At 58.4% G+C, this 17,615-nt stretch overlaps 1 protein-coding gene across 4 annotated transcripts in view; it reads left to right on the plus strand.

Moving 5' to 3' along the window:
- Positions 1 to 749: 749 nt before the first annotated feature.
- The window catches only part of LOC140403112 (TLC domain-containing protein 4-B-like), a 107,420-nt gene continuing 90,554 nt past the window's right edge, over positions 750 to 17,615 (plus strand). Inside the window, exon 1 of one of the 4 annotated variants that reach the window (XM_072490740.1) lies at positions 750 to 810. The gene's annotated coding sequence lies outside the window, so the exon portion shown is untranslated. Of the gene's footprint in view, positions 811 to 2,041; positions 2,063 to 2,088; positions 2,630 to 17,615 lie in introns of those variants that run through there. The other 3 variants (XM_072490744.1, XM_072490742.1, XM_072490743.1) reach the window with 3 other exon arrangements.

Here is a 17,615-nt window from a genome sequence, read left to right on the forward strand (position 1 = left end):
ATATTACACCCCCCTGCTGGTGTCTGGGGAATATTACACCCCCCTGCTGGTGACTGGGGGATATTACACCCCCCTGCTGGTGTCTGGGGGATTTTACACCCCCCTGCTGGTGTCTGGGGGATATTACACCCCCCTGCTGGTGTCTGGGGGATATTACACCCCCCTGCTTGTGTCTGGGGGATATTACACCCCCCTGCTGGTTACTGGGGGATATTACACCCCCCTGCTGGTTACTGGGGGATATTACACCCCCCTGCTGGTTACTGGGGGATATTACACCCCCTGCTGGTGACTGGGGATATTACACCCCCTGCTGGTTACTGGGGGATATTACACACCCCCTGCTGGTTACTGGGGGATATTACACCCCCCCTGCTGGTTACTGGGGGATATTACACCCCCCTGCTGGTGTCTGGGGGATATTACACCCCCCTGCTGGTGTCTGGGGGATATTACACCCTCCTGCTGGTGAATGGGGGATATTACACCCCCTGCTGGTTACTGGGGGATATTACACCCCCTGCTGGTTACTGGGGGATATTACACCCTCCTGCTGGTGAATGGGGGATATTACACCCCCTGCTGGTTACTGGGGGATATTACACCCCCCCTGCTGGTTACTGGGGGATATTACACCCCCCTGCTGGTGTCTGGGGGATATTACACCCCCCTGCTGGTGTCTGGGGGATATTACACCCCCTGCTTGTTCTTAATGGGGGCTCGATGGTACCGGAAGTGATTTACGGTTTTCCGGTTCCGGTGTGAGGAATGTGGCGGCTCTGAGCATGCGCCGGACCCGGTCTCCAACAAGTGAGTTTCGCAAACTGACGGAATCCCCCCCCCCGGGGTCACTCCCCCCCCCCGGGGTCACTCCCCCCCCCCCGGGGGTCACTCCCCCCCCCCCCCGGGGTCACTCCACCCCCCCCCCGGGGTCACTCCCCCCCCCCCCCCCGGGTCACTCCCCCCCCCCCGGGGTCACTCCCCCCCCCCCCCCCCCCGGGGTCACTCCACCCCCCCCCCGGGGTCACTCCCCCCCCCCCCCGGGGTCACTCCACCCCCCCCCCGGGGTCACTCCCCCCCCCCCCCCCCGGGGTCACTCCCCCCCCCCGGGGTCACTCCCCCCCCCCCGGGGTCACTCCCCCCCCCCCCGGGGTCACTCCACCCCCCCCCCGGGGTCACTCCCCCCCCCCCCCCCGGGGTCACTCCCCCCCCCCCCGGGGTCACTCCCCCCCCCCCCCCCCCCCGGGGTCACTCCCCCCCCCCCCCCCGGGGTCACTCCCCCCCCCCCCCCCCCCCGGGTCACTCCCCCCCCCCCCGGGTCACTCCCCCCCCCCCCCCCCCCGGGTCACTCCCCCCCCCCCCGGGGTCACTCCCCCCCCCCCCCCCCGGGGTCACTCCCCCCCCCCCCCCCCCCCCCGGGTCACTCCCCCCCCCCCCCGGGTCACTCCCCCCCCCCCCCCCGGGTCACTCCCCCCCCCCCCCCCCCCCGGGTCACTCCCCCCCCCCCGGGGTCACTCCCCCCCCCCCCCGGGTCACTCCCCCCCCCCCCCGGGTCACTCCCCCCCCCCCCCCCCCCCGGGTCACTCCCCCCCCCCCCCCCCCGGGTCACTCCCCCCCCCCCCCGGGTCACTCCCCCCCCCCCCCCCCCGGGTCACTCCCCCCCCCCCCCCCCCGGGTCACTCCCCCCCCCCCCCCCCGGGTCACTCCCCCCCCCCCCCGGGGTCACTCCCCCCCCCCCCGGGTCACTCCCCCCCCCCCCGGGGTCACTCCCCCCCCCCCCCCGGGTCACTCCCCCCCCCCCCCCGGGGTCACTCCCCCCCCCCCCCGGGGTCACTCCCCCCCCCCCGGGGTCACTCCCCCCCCCCCCCCGGGTCACTCCCCCCCCCGGGGTCACTCCCCCCCCCCCCGGGGTCACTCCCCCCCCCCCCCGGGGTCACTCCCCCCCCCCCCGGGGTCACTCCCCCCCCCGGGGTCACTCCCCCCCCCGGGGTCACTCCCCCCCCCCCCCCGGGGTCACTCCGCACGGAGACCAGCCGGGAATCGAACCCGGGACCCCGGCGCGGTGAGGCCCCAGTGCTAACCCCTGTGCAGGTTTAACTGAACCAAAGTAGAAAAAATAGCCAGAAAATGAGAACTGATCCTGTTGTCCAGAGAGATGCAGCTTTGTGTGGACCGCGAGAGAGATGTTGTCATGGAGATGGTGGAGCTGCAGCTGAGCAACGGGCTGGATCCCAGACCCCAGACAACTGGGCCACACAGAGCCCTGGGGGGGTTCCGGCCGGGGGGCCGTGGCGGAGTCTGGGCGGCGGAGAGGATGGCGGACGGTCACTGGTTATGTGCCAGGCCGTTAGGGCACAGAAAGCCCAGGGAGCCAGGCACAGGAACAGAGTTGAGACTGGGGGTAATTCCAGTTAGGAAAGCACTTTTGTGAATCCTGTGGAATTTAGCCTCAGGAGGAGGGAGAACCTTCAGGGATGAGCAGTTGCTGCAAAGGTAATCTGATTTGGAGCAGGTTTTACAAAATTCACAGACACAATCTTCAAAACTGAAGACTTGAAATCCGTCCATAAGGAGAGAGAATTTTGAGACATTGTGACTCACGGTGGTGACTGACGTCTGGGTTAGGCTGGTGAGAAATCCATGCGATCCGTCTTTGCTGCGTCTGCCTTTTAATGTACAGTGTAGTAGGTTTGACTACAGTTTGCCTCATTTTTTCCTGATGTTAATTCTGAATGTTCAAGTATAAGATAAATATTGTGGATTATTTTACTTTTCAGACTTTGTATAGGAAAGCTTATTTTGTCTTTTTAAAACCTGGAATTTTGTGGCTTTATTCTGGGTAATTGAGATATCAAACTTTGCCAATGATATACTAATCATTACTGGTTCCTAACTGGTTTGTAAAACACTCAATTTTGCTCCAAAATTTTGTGTCTGAAGCGTGATCACTGCCAAGAGATGATTATATTTTGTTGTTGCCTCATTGTAAGAATGTAATTGTTGCACTGGCTGGGAGAAAAGCTAAGAATCACAGCTGGGAGAAGGGCGATTTACCTGGCAGTGCCTCGCATTATTGTAAAGGTCACATGTTAAAAGTAACTACCTTGCCATTGAAAAGCATAGGAAACTGAGGGATCCAGCACGGCAGCACAGTGGTTAGCACAGTTGCTTCACAGCTCCAGAGTCCCGGGTTCGATTCCCGGTTTGGGTCACTGTCTGTGCGGAGTCTGCACGTTCTCCCTGTGTCTGCGTGGGTTTCCTCCGGGTGCTCCGGATTTCTCCCACAAGTCTTTGATTTGATTTATTATTGTCACGTGTATTAGTATTGTTTCTTGCATGCTGGACAAACAATGCAGACCGTACATAGGGAAGGAAGGAGAGACTGCAGAATATAATGTTACAGTTATAGCAAGGTGTAGAGAAAAGATCAACTTAATACAGGGTAGGTCCATTCAAAAGTCTGATGGCAGCAGGGAAGAAGCTGTTCTCTAGTCGGTTGGAACGTGACCTCAAACTTTTGTATCTTTTTCCTGACGGAAGAAGGTGGAAGAGAGTATGTCCGGGGTGCGTGGGGCCCTTAATTATGCTGGTTGCCTTTCCGAGGCAGCGGGAATTATAGAGTCAATGGATGGGAGGCTGGTTTACGTGATGGACTGGGCTACATTCACAATCGTTTGTAGTTTCCTGCGGTCTTGGGCAGAGCAGGATCCAAACCAAGCTGTGATACAACCAGAAAGAATGCTTTCTATGGTGCATCTGCAGAAGTTGGTGAGGGTCGAAGCTGACATGCCAAATTTCCTTAGTCTTGTGAGAAAGTAGAGTCATTGTTGGGCTTTCTTAACTATAGTGTCGGCCTGGGGGGACCAGGACAGGCTGTTGGTGATCTGGACACCTAAAAACTTGATCTCTCGACCCTTTCTACTTCGTTCCCATTGATGTAGACAGGGGCATGTTCTCTACTACACTTCCTGAAGTCGATGACAATCTCCTTCATACAACCCCGAAAATAATACAACACTAAATAATCCTTCAAAATGTTCCTTCAAACACCCAAAAGGCTTCAAACCTTCAAAACAGTACCACACCAGGTCACAGTTAATACATATTTTCTGTTGGATGGCAGAGATATATCAGCTTGCTAACTTCAAAATGGCTGATCTAAAGCCCAGTTCCACCCACACTCTGACATCACTGCATTTCTTAAAGGTACATTGCTTAAACATCCATTTCTTAAAGGCACTCTCACATGACATTGAGAGAGAGATTATTGTCGTCGCAGCAGTTCACCAGAATAGCGGGGGATGCCAAAACCGAGAACCACGTCGGTCACCAATCTGTTAGCGATACCTGCGGGCCTGACGGGATATATCCAGGGATTCTATGGGAAGCAAGAGATGAAATTGCAGAGCCGTTGGCAATGATCTTTTCGTCCTCACTGTCAACAGGGGTGGTACCAGGGGATTGGAGAGTGGCGAATGCCGTGCCCCTGTTCAAAAAAGGGACTAGGGATAACCCTGGGAATTACAGGCCAGTTAGTCTTACTTCGGTGGTAGGCAAAGTCATGGAAAGGGTACTGAAGGATAGGATTTCTGAGCATCTGGAAAGACACTGCTTGATTAGGGATAGTCAGCACGGATTTGTGAGGGGTAGGTCTTGCCTTACAAGTCTCATTGAATTCTTTGAGGAGGTGACCAAGCATGTGGATGAATGTAAAGCAGTGGATGTAGTGTACATGGATTTTAGTAAGACATTTGATAAGGTTCCCCATGGTAGGCTTCTGCAGAAAGTAAGGAGGCATGGGATAGTGGGAAATTTGGCCAGTTGGATAACAAACTGGCTAACCGATAGAGTTGTGGATAGTAAGGAGGGCTGTTGTCGGCTGCAAAGAGACATAGATAGGATGCAAAGCTGGGCTGAGAAGTGGCAGATGGAGTTTAACCCTGAAAAGTGTGAGGTTGTCCATTTTCGAAGGACAAATATGAATGCGGAATACAGGGGAAACGGTAGAGTTCTTGGCAATGTGGAGGAGCAGAGAGATCTTGGGGTCTATGTTCATACATCTTTGAAAGTTGCCACTCAAGTGGATAGAGCTGTGAAGAAGGCCTATGGTGTGCTCACGTTCATTAACAGAGGGATTGAATTTAAGGCCGTGAGGTGATGATGCAGCTGTACAAAACTTTGGTAAGGCCACATTTGGAGTACTGTGTACAGTTCTGGTCGCCTCATTTTAGGAAGGATGTGGAAGCTTTGGAAAAGGTGCAAAGGAGATTTACCAGGATGTTACCTGGAATGGAGAGTAGGTCTTACGAGGAAAGGTTGAGGGTGCTAGGCCTTTTCTCATTAGAACGGAGAAGGATGAGGGGCGACTTGATAGAGGTTTATAAGATGATCAGGGGAATAGATAGAGTAGACAGTCAGAGACTTTTTCCCCGGGTGGAGCAAACCATTACAAGGGGACATAAATTTAAGGTGAAAGGTGGAAGATATAGGAGGGATATCAGAGGTAGGTTCTTTACCCAGAGAGTAGTGGGGGCATGGAATGCACTGCCTGTGGAAGTAGTTGAGTCGGAAACATTAGGGACCTTCAAGCAGCTATTGGATAGGTACATGGATTACGGTAAAATTATTTATTTGTTCTTAAGGGCAGCACGGTAGCATTGTGGATAGCACAATTGCTTCACAGCTCCAGGGTCCCAGGTTCGATTCCGGCTTGGGTCACTGTCTGTGCGGAGTCTGCCCGTCCTCCCCGTGTCTGCGTGGGTTTCCTCCGGGTGCTCCGGTTTACTCCCACAGTCCAAAGATGTGCAGGTTAGGTAGATTGGCCATGATAAATTGCCCATAGTGTCCAAAATTGCCCTTGGTGTTGGGTGGAGGTGTTGAGGTTGGGTGGGGTGCTCTTTCCAAGAGCCGGTGCAGACTCGGGGCCGAATGGCCTCCTTCTGCACTGTAAATTCAATGATAATCTATGATTAATCTAGGACAAAGGTTCGGAACAACATCGTGGGCCGAAGGGCCTGTTCTGTGCTGTATTTTCTATGTTCTTACCGTGATGTCCCGTCCCTGTAAAAGGGTCCAACGGGCTGCGCGATTTGGTGACTGTGCCATCTTTAATATGTTCTATGATACCATATTTTCAATGTTTTTTGTGCCTTCCTATCCACTACAGCTGGTGTGGCTCTGAGCTTACGTTTCTTCAACCCCACGTGGCCTCCATGTATCTTCTGAGAAGTTCTTCCCGCGTCGTTTTAGGCATTTATCATTCTGGATCCAACGAGCAGAACACCGGGCGGGAATCTCCAGTCAGCCAGCCGCATTCTCCAGCCCAGCGCAGTGCACCCTCGCCGGCAGCGAGATTCTCCGGCCTGGTGCAGTGCGTCCTCGCCGGCAGCGAGATTCTCCGGCCTGGTGCAGTGCACCCTCGCCGGCAGCGAGATTCTCCGGCCTGGTGCAGTGCGTCCTCGCCGGCAGCGAGATTCTCCGGCCTGGTGCAGTGCGCCCTTCCCGACAGCGAGATTCTCCGGCCTGGTGCAGTGCGCCCTCGCCGGCAGCGAGATTCTCCGGCCTGGTGCAGTGCGTCCTCGCCGGCAGGGAGATTCTCCGGCCTGGTGCAGTGCGTCCCCGCCGGCAGCGAGATTCTCCGGCCTGGTGCAGTGCGTCCTCGCCGGCAGCGAGATTCTCCGGCCTGGTGCAGTGCACCCTCGCCGGCAGCGAGATTCTCCGGCCTGGTGCAGTGCGTCCTCGCCGGCAGCGAGATTCTCCGGCCTGGTGCAGTGCGTCCTCGCCGGCAGTGAGATTCTCCGGCCTGGTGCAATGCGCCCACTCCGGCAGCGAGATTCTCCGGCCTGGTGCAGTGCGTCCTCGCCGGCAGCGAGATTCTCCGGCCTGGTGCAGTGCGTCCCCGCCGGCAGCGAGATTCTCCGGCCTGGTGCAGTGCGTCCTCGCCGGCAATGAGATTCTCCGGCCTGGTGCAGTGCGCCCTCGCCGGCAGCGAGATTCTCCGGCCTGGTGCAGTGCGTCCTCGCCGGCAGTGAGATTCACCGGCCCGGCGCAGTGCGTCCTCGCCGGCAGCGAGATTCTCCGGCCTGGTGCAGTGCGTCCCCGCCGGCAGCGAGATTCACCGGCCTGGTGCAGTGCGCCCTCGCCGGCAGCGAGATTCTCCGGCCTGGTGCAGTGCGTCCTCGCCGGCAGCGAGATTCTCCGGCATGGTGCAGTGCACCCTCGCCGGCAGGGAGATTCTCCGGCCTGGTGCAGTGCGTCCTCGCCGGCAGCGAGATTCTCCGGCCTGGTGCAGTGCGTCCTCGCCGGCAGCGAGATTCTCCGGCCTGGTGCAGTGCGTCCTCGCCGGCAGCGAGATTCACCGGCCTGGTGCAGTGCGCCCTCGCCGGCAGTGAGATTCTCTGGCCTGGTGCAGTGCGTCCTCGCCGGCAGCGAGATTCTCCGGCCTGGTGCAGTGCACCCTCGCCGGCAGCGAGATTCTCCGGCCCGGCGCAGTGCGTCCTCGCCGGCAGCGAGATTCTCCGGCCTGGTGCAGTGCGTCCTCGCCGGCAGCGAGATTCTCCGGCCTGGTGCAGTGCGTCCTCGCCGGCAGCGAGATTCTCCGGCCTGGTGCAGTGCATCCTCGCCGGCAGCGAGATTCTCCGGCCTGGTGCAGTGCGTCCCCGCCGGCAGTGAGATTCTCCGGCCTGGTGCAGTGCGCCCTCGCCGGCAGCGAGATTCTCCGGCCTGGTGCAGTGCACCCTCGCCGGCAGCGAGATTCTCCGGCCTGGTGCAGTGCGCCCTCGCCGGCAGCGAGATTCTCCGGCCTGGTGCAGTGCGTCCTCGCCGGCAGGGAGATTCTCCGGCCTGGTGCAGTGCGTCCCCGCCGGCAGCGAGATTCTCCGGCCTGGTGCAGTGCGTCCTCGCCGGCAGCGAGATTCTCCGGCCTGGTGCAGTGCACCCTCGCCGGCAGCGAGATTCTCCGGCCTGGTGCAGTGCGTCCTCGCCGGCAGCGAGATTCTCCGGCCTGGTGCAGTGCGTCCTCGCCGGCAGTGAGATTCTCCGGCCTGGTGCAATGCGCCCACTCCGGCAGCGAGATTTTCCGGCCTGGTGCAGTGCGTCCTCGCCGGCAGCGAGATTCTCCGGCCTGGTGCAGTGCGTCCCCGCCGGCAGCGAGATTCTCCGGCCTGGTGCAGTGCGTCCTCGCCGGCAATGAGATTCTCCGGCCTGGTGCAGTGCGCCCTCGCCGGCAGCGAGATTCTCCGGCCTGGTGCAGTGCGTCCTCGCCGGCAGTGAGATTCACCGGCCCGGCGCAGTGCGCCCTCGCCGGCAGTGAGATTCTCCGGCCTGGTGCAGTGCGTCCTCGCCGGCAGCCAGATTCTCCGGCCTGGAGCAGTGCGTCCTCGCCGGCAGTGAGATTCTCCGGCCTGGTGCAGTGCGTCCTCGCCGGCAGCCAGATTCTCCGGCCTGGAGCAGTGCGTCCTCGCTGGCAGCGAGATTCTCCGGCCTGGTGCAGTGCGTCCCCGCCGGCAGCGAGATTCTCCGGCCTGGTGCAGTGCGTCCTCGCCGGCAGCGAGATTCTCCGGCCTGGTGCAGTGCGTCCTCGCCGGCAGCGAGATTCTCCGGCCTGGTGCAGTGCGCCCTCACCGGCAGCGAGATTCTCCGGCCTGGCGCAGTGCGCCCTCGCCGGCAGCGAGATTCTCCGGCCTGGTGCAGTGCGCCCTCGCCGGTAGCGAGATTCTCCGGCCTGGTGCAGTGCGTCCTCGCCGGCAGCGAGATTCTCCGGCCTGGTGCAGTGCGTCCTCGCCGGCAGTGAGATTCACCGGCCTGGTGCAGTGCACCCTCGCTGGCAGCGAGATTCTCCGGCCTGGTGCAGTGCGTCCTCGCCGGCAGCGAGATTCTCCGGCCTGGTGCAGTGCGTCCTCGCCGGCAGCGAGATTCTCCGGCCTGGTGCAGTGCGTCCTCGCCGGCAGTGAGATTCTCCGGCCTGGTGCAGTGCATCCTCGCCGGCAGCGAGATTCTCCGGCCTGGTGCAGTGCGTCCTCGCCGGCAGTGAGATTCTCCGGCCTGGTGCAGTGCGCCCTCGCCGGCAGCGAGATTCTCCGGCCTGGTGCAGTGCGCCCTCGCCGGCAGCGAGATTCTCCGGCCTGGTGCAGTGCATCCTCGCCGGCAGCGAGATTCTCCGGCCTGGTGCAGTGCGTCCTCGCCGGCAGTGAGATTCTCCGGCCTGGTGCAGTGCGTCCTCGCCGGCAGTGAGATTCTCCGGCCTGGTGCAGTGCGTCCTCGCTGGCAGCGAGATTCTCCGGCCTGGTGCAGTGCGCCCTCGCCGGCAGCGAGATTCTCCGGCCTGGTGCAGTGCGCCCTCGCCGGCAGCGAGATTCTCCGGCCTGGTGCAGTGCGCCCTCGCCGGCAGCGAGATTCTCCGGCCTGGTGCAGTGCGCCCTCGCCGGCAGCGAGATTCTCCGGCCTGGTGCAGTGCGCCCTCGCCGGCAGCGAGATTCTCCGGCCTGGTGCAGTGCGTCCTCGCCGGCAGTGAGATTCTCCGGCCTGGTGCAGTGCGTCCTCGCCGGCAGCGAGATTCTCCGGCCTGGTGCAGTGCGTCCCCGCCGGCAGTGAGATTCTCCGGCCTGGTGCAGTGCGCCCTCGCCGGCAGCCAGATTCTCCGGCCTGGTGCAGTGCGCCCTCGCCGGCAGCGAGATTCTCCGGCCTGGTGCAGTGCGTCCTCGCCGGCAGCGAGATTCTCCGGCCTGGTGCAGTGCGCCCTCGCCGGCAGCGAGATTCTCCGGCCTGGTGCAGTGAACCCTCGCCGGCAGCGAGATTCTCCGGCCTGGTGCAGTGCGTCCTCGCTGGCAGCGAGATTCTCCGGCCTGGCGCAGTGCGCCCTCGCCGGCAGCCAGATTCTCCGGCCTGGTGCAGTGCGCCCTCGCCGGCAGCGAGATTCTCCGGCCTGGTGCAGTGCGCCCTCGCCGGCAGTGAGATTCTCCGGCCTGGTGCAGTGCGCCCTCGCCGGCAGCGAGATTCTCCGGCCTGGTGCAGTGCGTCCTCGCCGGCAGCGAGATTCTCCGGCCTGGTGCAGTGCACCCTCGCCGGCAGCGAGATTCTCCGGCCTGGTGCAGTGCGTCCTCGCCGGCGGTGAGATTCTCCGGCCTGGTGCAGTGCGTCCTCGCCGGCAGCGAGATTCTCCGGCCTGGTGCAGTGCGTCCTCGCCGGCAGCGAGATTCTCCGGCCTGGAGCAGTGCGTCCTCGCCGGCAGGGAGATTCTCCGGCCTGGTGCAGTGCGTCCTCGCCGGCGGTGAGATTCTCCGGCCTGGTGCAGTGCGTCCTCGCCGGCGGTGAGATTCTCCGGCCTGGTGCAGTGCGTCCTCGCTGGCAGCGAGATTCTCCGGCCTGGTACAGTGCGTCCTCGCCGGCAGCGAGATTCTCCGGCCTGGTGCAGTGCGCCCTCGCCGGCAGCGAGATTCTCCGGCCTGGTGCAGTGCGTCCTCGCCGGCAGTGAGATTCACCGGCCCGGCGCAGTGCGTCCTCGCCGGCAGTGAGATTCACCGGCCCGGCGCAGTGCGTCCTCGCCGGCAGTGAGATTCTCCGGCCTGGTGCAGTGCGTCCTCGCCGGCAGCGAGATTCTCCGGCCTGGTGCAGTGCGTCCTCGCCGGCAGCGAGATTCTCCGGCCTGGTGCAGTGCGTCCTCGCCGGCAGCGAGATTCTCCGGCCTGGTGCAGTGCGTCCTCGCCGGTAATGAGATTCTCCGGCCTGGTGCAGTGCGTCCTCGCCGGCAGGGAGATTCTCCGGCCTGGTGCAGTGCATCCTCGCCGGCAGTGAGATTCACCGGCCCGGCGCAATGCGTCCTCGCTGGCAGCGAGATTCTCCGGCCTGGTGCAGTGCGTCCTCGCCGGCATTGAGATTCACCGGCCTGGTGCAGTGCGTCCTCGCCGGCAGCGAGATTCTCCGGCCTGGTGCAGTGCGTCCTCGCCGGCAGCGAGATTCTCCGGCCTGGTGCAGTGCGTCCTCGCCGGTAATGAGATTCTCCGGCCTGGTGCAGTGCGTCCTCGCCGGCAGCGAGATTCTCCGGCCTGGTGCAGTGCACCCTCGCCGGCAGCGAGATTCTCCGGCCTGGTGCAGTGCGTCCTCGCCGGCAGCGAGATTCTCCGGCCTGGTGCAGTGCGTCCTCGCCGGTAATGAGATTCTCTGGCCTGGTGCAGTGCGCCCTCGCCGGCAGTGAGATTCTCCGGCCTGGTGCAGTGCGCCCTCGCCGGCAGTGAGATTCTCCGGCCTGGTGCAGTGCGTCCTCGCCGGCAGCGAGATTCTCCGGCCTGGTGCAGTGCGTCCTCGCCGGCAGTGAGATTCTCCGGCCTGGTGCAGTGCGCCCTCGCCGGCAGTGAGATTCTCCGGCCTGGTGCAGTGCGTCCTCGCTGGCAGCGAGATTCTCCGGCCTGGTGCAGTGCGTCCTCGCCGGCAGTGAGATTCACCGGCCCGGCGCAGTGCGTCCTCGCCGGCAGCGAGATTCTCCGGCCTGGTGCAGTGCGTCCTCGCCGGCAGCGAGATTCTCCGGCCTGGTGCAGTGCGTCCTCGCCGGCAGCGAGATTCTCCGGCCTGGTGCAGTGCGTCCTCGCCGGCAGCGAGATTCTCCGGCCTGGTGCAGTGCGTCCTCGCCGGCGGTGAGATTCACCGGCCTGGTGCAGTGCGTCCTCGCCGGCAGCGAGATTCTCCGGCCTGGTGCAGTGCGTCCTCGCCGGCAGCGAGATTCTCCGGCCTGGTGCAGTGCGTCCTCGCCGGCAGCGAGATTCTCCGGCCTGGCGCAGTGCGTCCTCGCCGGCAGTGAGATTCACCGGCCCGGCGCAGTGCGTCCTCGCCGGCAGCGAGATTCTCCGGCCTGGTGCAGTGCGTCCTCGCCGGCAGCGAGATTCTCCGGCCTGGTGCAGTGCACCCTCGCCGGCAGCGAGATTCTCCGGCCTGGTGCAGTGCGTCCTCGCCGGCAGAGATATTCTCCGGCCTAGTGCAGTGCGCCCTCGCCGGCAGTGAGATTCTCCGGCCTGGTGCAGTGCGTCCTCGCCGGCAGCGAGATTCTCCGGCCTGGTGCAGTGCGTCCTCGCCGGCAGCGAGATTCTCCGGCCTAGTGCAGTGCGTCCTCGCCGGCAGTGAGATTCTCCGGCCTGGTGCAGTGCGTCCTCGCCGGCAGAGATATTCTCCGGCCTAGTGCAGTGCGCCCTCGCCGGCAGCGAGATTCTCCGGCCTGGTGCAGTGCGTCCTCGCCGGCAGCGAGATTCTCCGGCCTGGTACAGTGCACCCTCGCCGGCAGCGAGATTCTCCGGCCTGGTGCAGTGCGTCCTCGCCGGCAGAGATATTCTCCGGCCTAGTGCAGTGCGTCCCCGCCGGCAGAGATATTCTCCGGCCTGGTGCAGTGCACCCTCGCCGGCAGAGATATTCTCCGGCCTGGTGCAGTGCACCCTCGCCGGCAGAGATATTCTCCGGCCTGGTGCAGTGCGTCCTCGCCGGCAGCGAGATTCTCCGGCCTGGTGCAGTGCGCCCTCGCCGGCAGTGAGATTCTCCGGCCTGGTGCAGTGCACCCTCGCCGGCAGTGAGATTCTCCGGCCTGGTGCAGTGCACCCTCGCCGGCAGCGAGATTCTCCGGCCTAGTGCAGTGCGTCCCCGCCGGCAGTGAGATTCTCCGGCCTGGTGCAGTGCGTCCTCGCCGGCAGCGAGATTCTCCGGCCTGGTGCAGTGCGTCCTCGCCGGCAGTGAGATTCTCCGGCCTGGTGCAGTGCGTCCTCGCCGGCAGTGAGATTCTCTGGCCTGGTGCAGTGCGTCCTCGCCGGCAGCGAGATTCTCCGGCCTGGTGCAGTGCGCCCTCGCCGGCAGCGAGATTCTCCGGCCTGGTGCAGTGCGTCCTCGCCGGCAGTGAGATTCTCTGGCCTGGTGCAGTGCGTCCTCGCCGGCAGCGAGATTCACCGGCGTGGTGCAGTGCGTCCTCGCCGGCAGCGAGATTCTCCGGCCTGGTGCAGTGCGTCCTCGCCGGCAGCGAGATTCTCTGGCCTGGTGCAGTGCGTCCTCGCCGGCAGCGAGATTCTCCGGCCTGGTGCAGTGCGTCCTCGCCGGCAGCGAGATTCTCCGGCCTTGAGCAGTGCGCCCTCGCCGGCAGCGAGATTCTCCGGCCTGGTGCAGTGCGTCCTCGCCGGCAGCGAGATTCTCCGGCCTGGTGCAGTGCGTCCTCGCTGGAAGCGAGATTCTCCGGCCTGGTGCAGTGCGTCCTCGCCGGCAGTGAGATTCTCCGGCCTGGTGCAGTGCGTCCTCGCCGGCAGCGAGATTCTCCGGCCTGGTGCAGTGCGTCCTCGCCGGCAGTGAGATTCTCCGGCCTGGTGCAGTGCGTCCTCGCCGGCAGTGAGATTCTCCGGCCTGGTGCAGTGCGTCCTCGCCGGCAGCCAGATTCTCCGGCCTGGTGCAGTGCGTCCTCGCCGGCAGCGAGATTCTCCGGCCTAGTGCAGTGCGTCCTCGCCGGCAGCCAGATTCTCCGGCCTGGTGCAGTGCGTCCTCGCTATCCAACAAGATAACATCAAACCATCAGCAACATCACTGTCTCAACAAGATAACATCAAACCATCAGCAACATCACTGTCTCAACACGATAACATCAAACCATCAGCAACATCACTGTCTCAACATGATAACATCAAACCATCAGCAACATCACTGTCCAACAAGATAACATCAATACCATCAGCAACATCACTGTCCAACAAGATAACATCAAACCATCAGCAACATCACTGTCTCAACAAGATAACATCAAACCATCAGCAACATCACTGTCCAACAAGATAACATCAATACCATCAGCAACATCACTGTCCAACAAGATAACATCAAACCATCAGCAACATCACTGTCAAACATGATAACATCAAACCATCAGCAACATCACTGTCTCAACATGATAACATCAAACCATCAGCAACATCACTGTCTCAACAAGATAACATCAATACCATCAGCAACATCACTGTCCAACAAGATAACATCAAACCATCAGCAACATCACTGTCAAACATGATAACATCAAACCATCAGCAACATCACTGTCTCAACAAGATAACATCAAACCATCAGCAACATCACTGTCTCAACACGATAACATCAAACCATCAGCAACATCACTGTCTCAACAAGATAACATCAAACCATCAGCAACATCACTGTCTCAACAAGATAACATCAAACCATCAGCAACATCACTGTCCAACATGATGACATCAAACCATCTGCAACATCACTGTCTCAACATGATAACATCAAACCATCAACAACATCACTGTCTCAACAAGATAACATCAAACCATCAGCAACATCACTGTCTCAACACGATAACATCAAACCATCAGCAACATCACTGTCTCAACAAGATAACATCAAACCATCAGCAACATCACTGTCTCAACAAGATAACATCAAACCATCAGCAACATCACTGTCCAACATGATAACATCAAACCATCAGCAACATCACTGTCTCAACATGATAACATCAAACCATCAGCAACATCACTGTCTCAACAAGATAACATCAAACCATCAGCAACATCACTGTCCAACATGATAACATCAAACCATCAGCAACATCACTGTCTCAACAAGATAACATCAAACCATCAGCAACATCACTGTCCAACATGATAACATCAAACCATCTGCAACATCACTGTCCAACATGATAACATCAAACCATCAGCAACATCACTGTCTCAACAAGATACCATCAAACCATCAGCAACATCACTGTCCAACAAGATAACATCGAACCATCAGCACCATCACTGTCCAACAAGATAACATCAATACCATCAGCAACATCACTGTCCAACATGATAACATCAACCCATCAGCAACATCACTGTCTCAACATGATAACATCAAACCATCAGCAACACCACTGTCCAACATGATAACATCGAACCATCAGCAACATCACTGTCCAACATGATAACATCAAACCATCAGCAACATCACTGTCCAACATGATAACATCAAACCATCAGCAACATCACTGTCTCAACAAGATACCATCAAACCATCAGCAACATCACTGTCTCAACAAGATAACATCAAACCATCAGCAACATCACTGTCCAACATGATAACATCAAACCATCAACAACATCACTGTCAAACATGATAACACCAAACCATCAGCAACATCACTGTCTCAACAAGATAACATCAAACCATCAGCAACATCACTGTCTCAACACGATAACATCAAACCATCAGCAACATCACTGTCTCAAAGATAACATCAAACCATCAGCAACATCACTGTCCAACATGATAACATCAAACCATCAGCAACATCACTGTCTCAACAAGATACCATCAAACCATCAGCAACATCACTGTCTCAACAAGATAACATCAAACCATCAGCAACATCACTGTCCAACATGATAACATCAAACCATCAACAACATCACTGTCAAACATGATAACATCAAACCATCAGCAACATCACTGTCTCAACAAGATAACATCAAACCATCAGCAACATCACTGTCTCAACACGATAACATCGAACCATCAGCAACATCACTGTCTCAACGAGATAACATCAAACCATCAGCAACATCACTGTCTCAAAAGATAACATCAAACCATCAGCAACATCACTGTCCAACATGATAACATCAAACCATCAGCAACATCACTGTCTCAACAAGATACCATCAAACCATCAGCAACATCACTGTCCAACAAGATAACATCGAACCATCAGCACCATCACTGTCCAACAAGATAACATCAATACCATCAGCAACATCACTGTCCAACATGATAACATTGAACCATCAGCAACATCACTGTCTCAACAAGATACCATCAAACCATCAGCAACATCACTGTCCAAGTGTTTAAAAGCACTTACCTTTACAGGAGCAGCCCTTTGGATTTCGGCGGCAGCGGTGCGCAGGGGCCTTCTGGGAGGTGAGTAGTTAGTTTAAAAGCACTTACCTTTACAGGAGCAGCCCTTTGGATTTCGGCGGCAGCGGTGCGCAGGGGCCTTCTGGGAGGTGAGTAGTTAGTTTAAAAGCACTTACCTTTACAGGAGCAGCCCTTTGGATTTCGGCGGCAGCGGTGCGCAGGGGCCTTCTGGGAGGTGAGTAGTTAGTTTAAAAGCACTTACCTTTACAGGAGCAGCCCTTTGGATTTCGGCGGCAGCGGTGCGCAGGGGCCTTCTGGGAGGTGAGTAGTTAGTTTAAAAGCACTTACCTTTACAGGAGCAGCCCTTTGGATTTCGGCGGGAACCGGAAGTTCGACCTCTGGCAAGTCCCCCCCCCCCCCAATAAATTCTGGTGGAGAGGAAACCCGAGACACTACACGTGTAGTGTCTCCCACCCACCCTCCTCCTCTAACCTAATAATAAGACCCATTGGTGTAAGGTAAGTGCCATATTATATTATATATTATTAGCATTGTGCAGGCCAAGGATTGGAGGTGGAGGAGCAGTCTCTGTCAGCGAGAGAACCTGAGAACATCTCAGAAGGTAAGCAAGTGATTTTTACTTTTATACCTTTTTTCAAATTGTGTGTGTCGGGGGGGACAGAAAAGCTGTGACCTGAGTGGCTGGTTGGGATTCTAACCTAAATTTTTTTGACTATTTGGGAACTAATTAAACATAATAACTTAATTATAATTTAGAGGATATCTAAGCCAGAGATCGGAGGATATTATAGTTAGCTATCGCATTTCTATTAGAAATCTAGTGCTAGGAAACAGATAGTTGACAGTAACTTTGTAATTTAAAAAAAAAAAAAGTATTTATCAAAAAAAAGACTAATTTTAATTTTAATTAATTGACGCAATGTCAGTTAGAGGGGTGCTGTGCTCTGACTGTGAGATGTGGCAGGTCCGGGAGGCTTCCAGCGTCCTGGATGGCTTCATCTGCAGAAAGTGCACCCAACTGCAGCTCCTCACAGACCGCATGGTTCGGTTGGAGCAGCAATTGGATGCACTTAGGAGCATGCAGGTGGCGGAAAGCGTCATAGATCGCAGTTATGTAAGTGTGGTCACACCCAAGGTGCAGGCAGAGAAATGGGTGACCACCAGAAAGGGCAGGCAGTCAGTGCAGGAATCCCCTGTGGTTGTCCCCCTCTCGAACAGGTATACCCCTTTGGATACTGTCGGGGGGGATAACCTATCAGGGGAAAACAGCAGCAGCCAGAGCAGTGGCACCACGGCTGGCTCTGATGTTCAGAAGGGAGGGTCAAAGCGCAGAAGAGTAATAGTTATAGGGGACTCTATAGTCAGGGGAACAGATAGGCGCTTCTGTGGACGTGAAAGAGACTCCAGGATGGTATGTTGCCTCCCTGGTGCCAGGGTCCAGGATGTCTCCGAACGGGTAGAGGGAATCCTGAAGGGGGAGGGCAAACAGGTAGAGGTCGTTGTACATATTGGTACTAACGACATAGGCAGGAAGAGGCATGAGGTCCTGCAGCAGGAGTTCAGGGAGCTAGGCAGAAAGTTAAAAGACAGGACCTCGAGGGTTGTAATCTCGGGATTACTCCCTGTGCCACGTGCCAGTGAGGCTAGAAATAGGAAGATAGAGCAGACAAACACGTGGCTAAACAGCTGGTGTAGGAGGGAGGGTTTCGGTTATCTGG

The sequence above is a fragment of the Scyliorhinus torazame genome, chromosome 27 (genome assembly GCF_047496885.1).
Source record: "Scyliorhinus torazame isolate Kashiwa2021f chromosome 27, sScyTor2.1, whole genome shotgun sequence".
In the NCBI taxonomy this organism is placed as follows: Eukaryota; Metazoa; Chordata; class Chondrichthyes; order Carcharhiniformes; family Scyliorhinidae; genus Scyliorhinus; species Scyliorhinus torazame.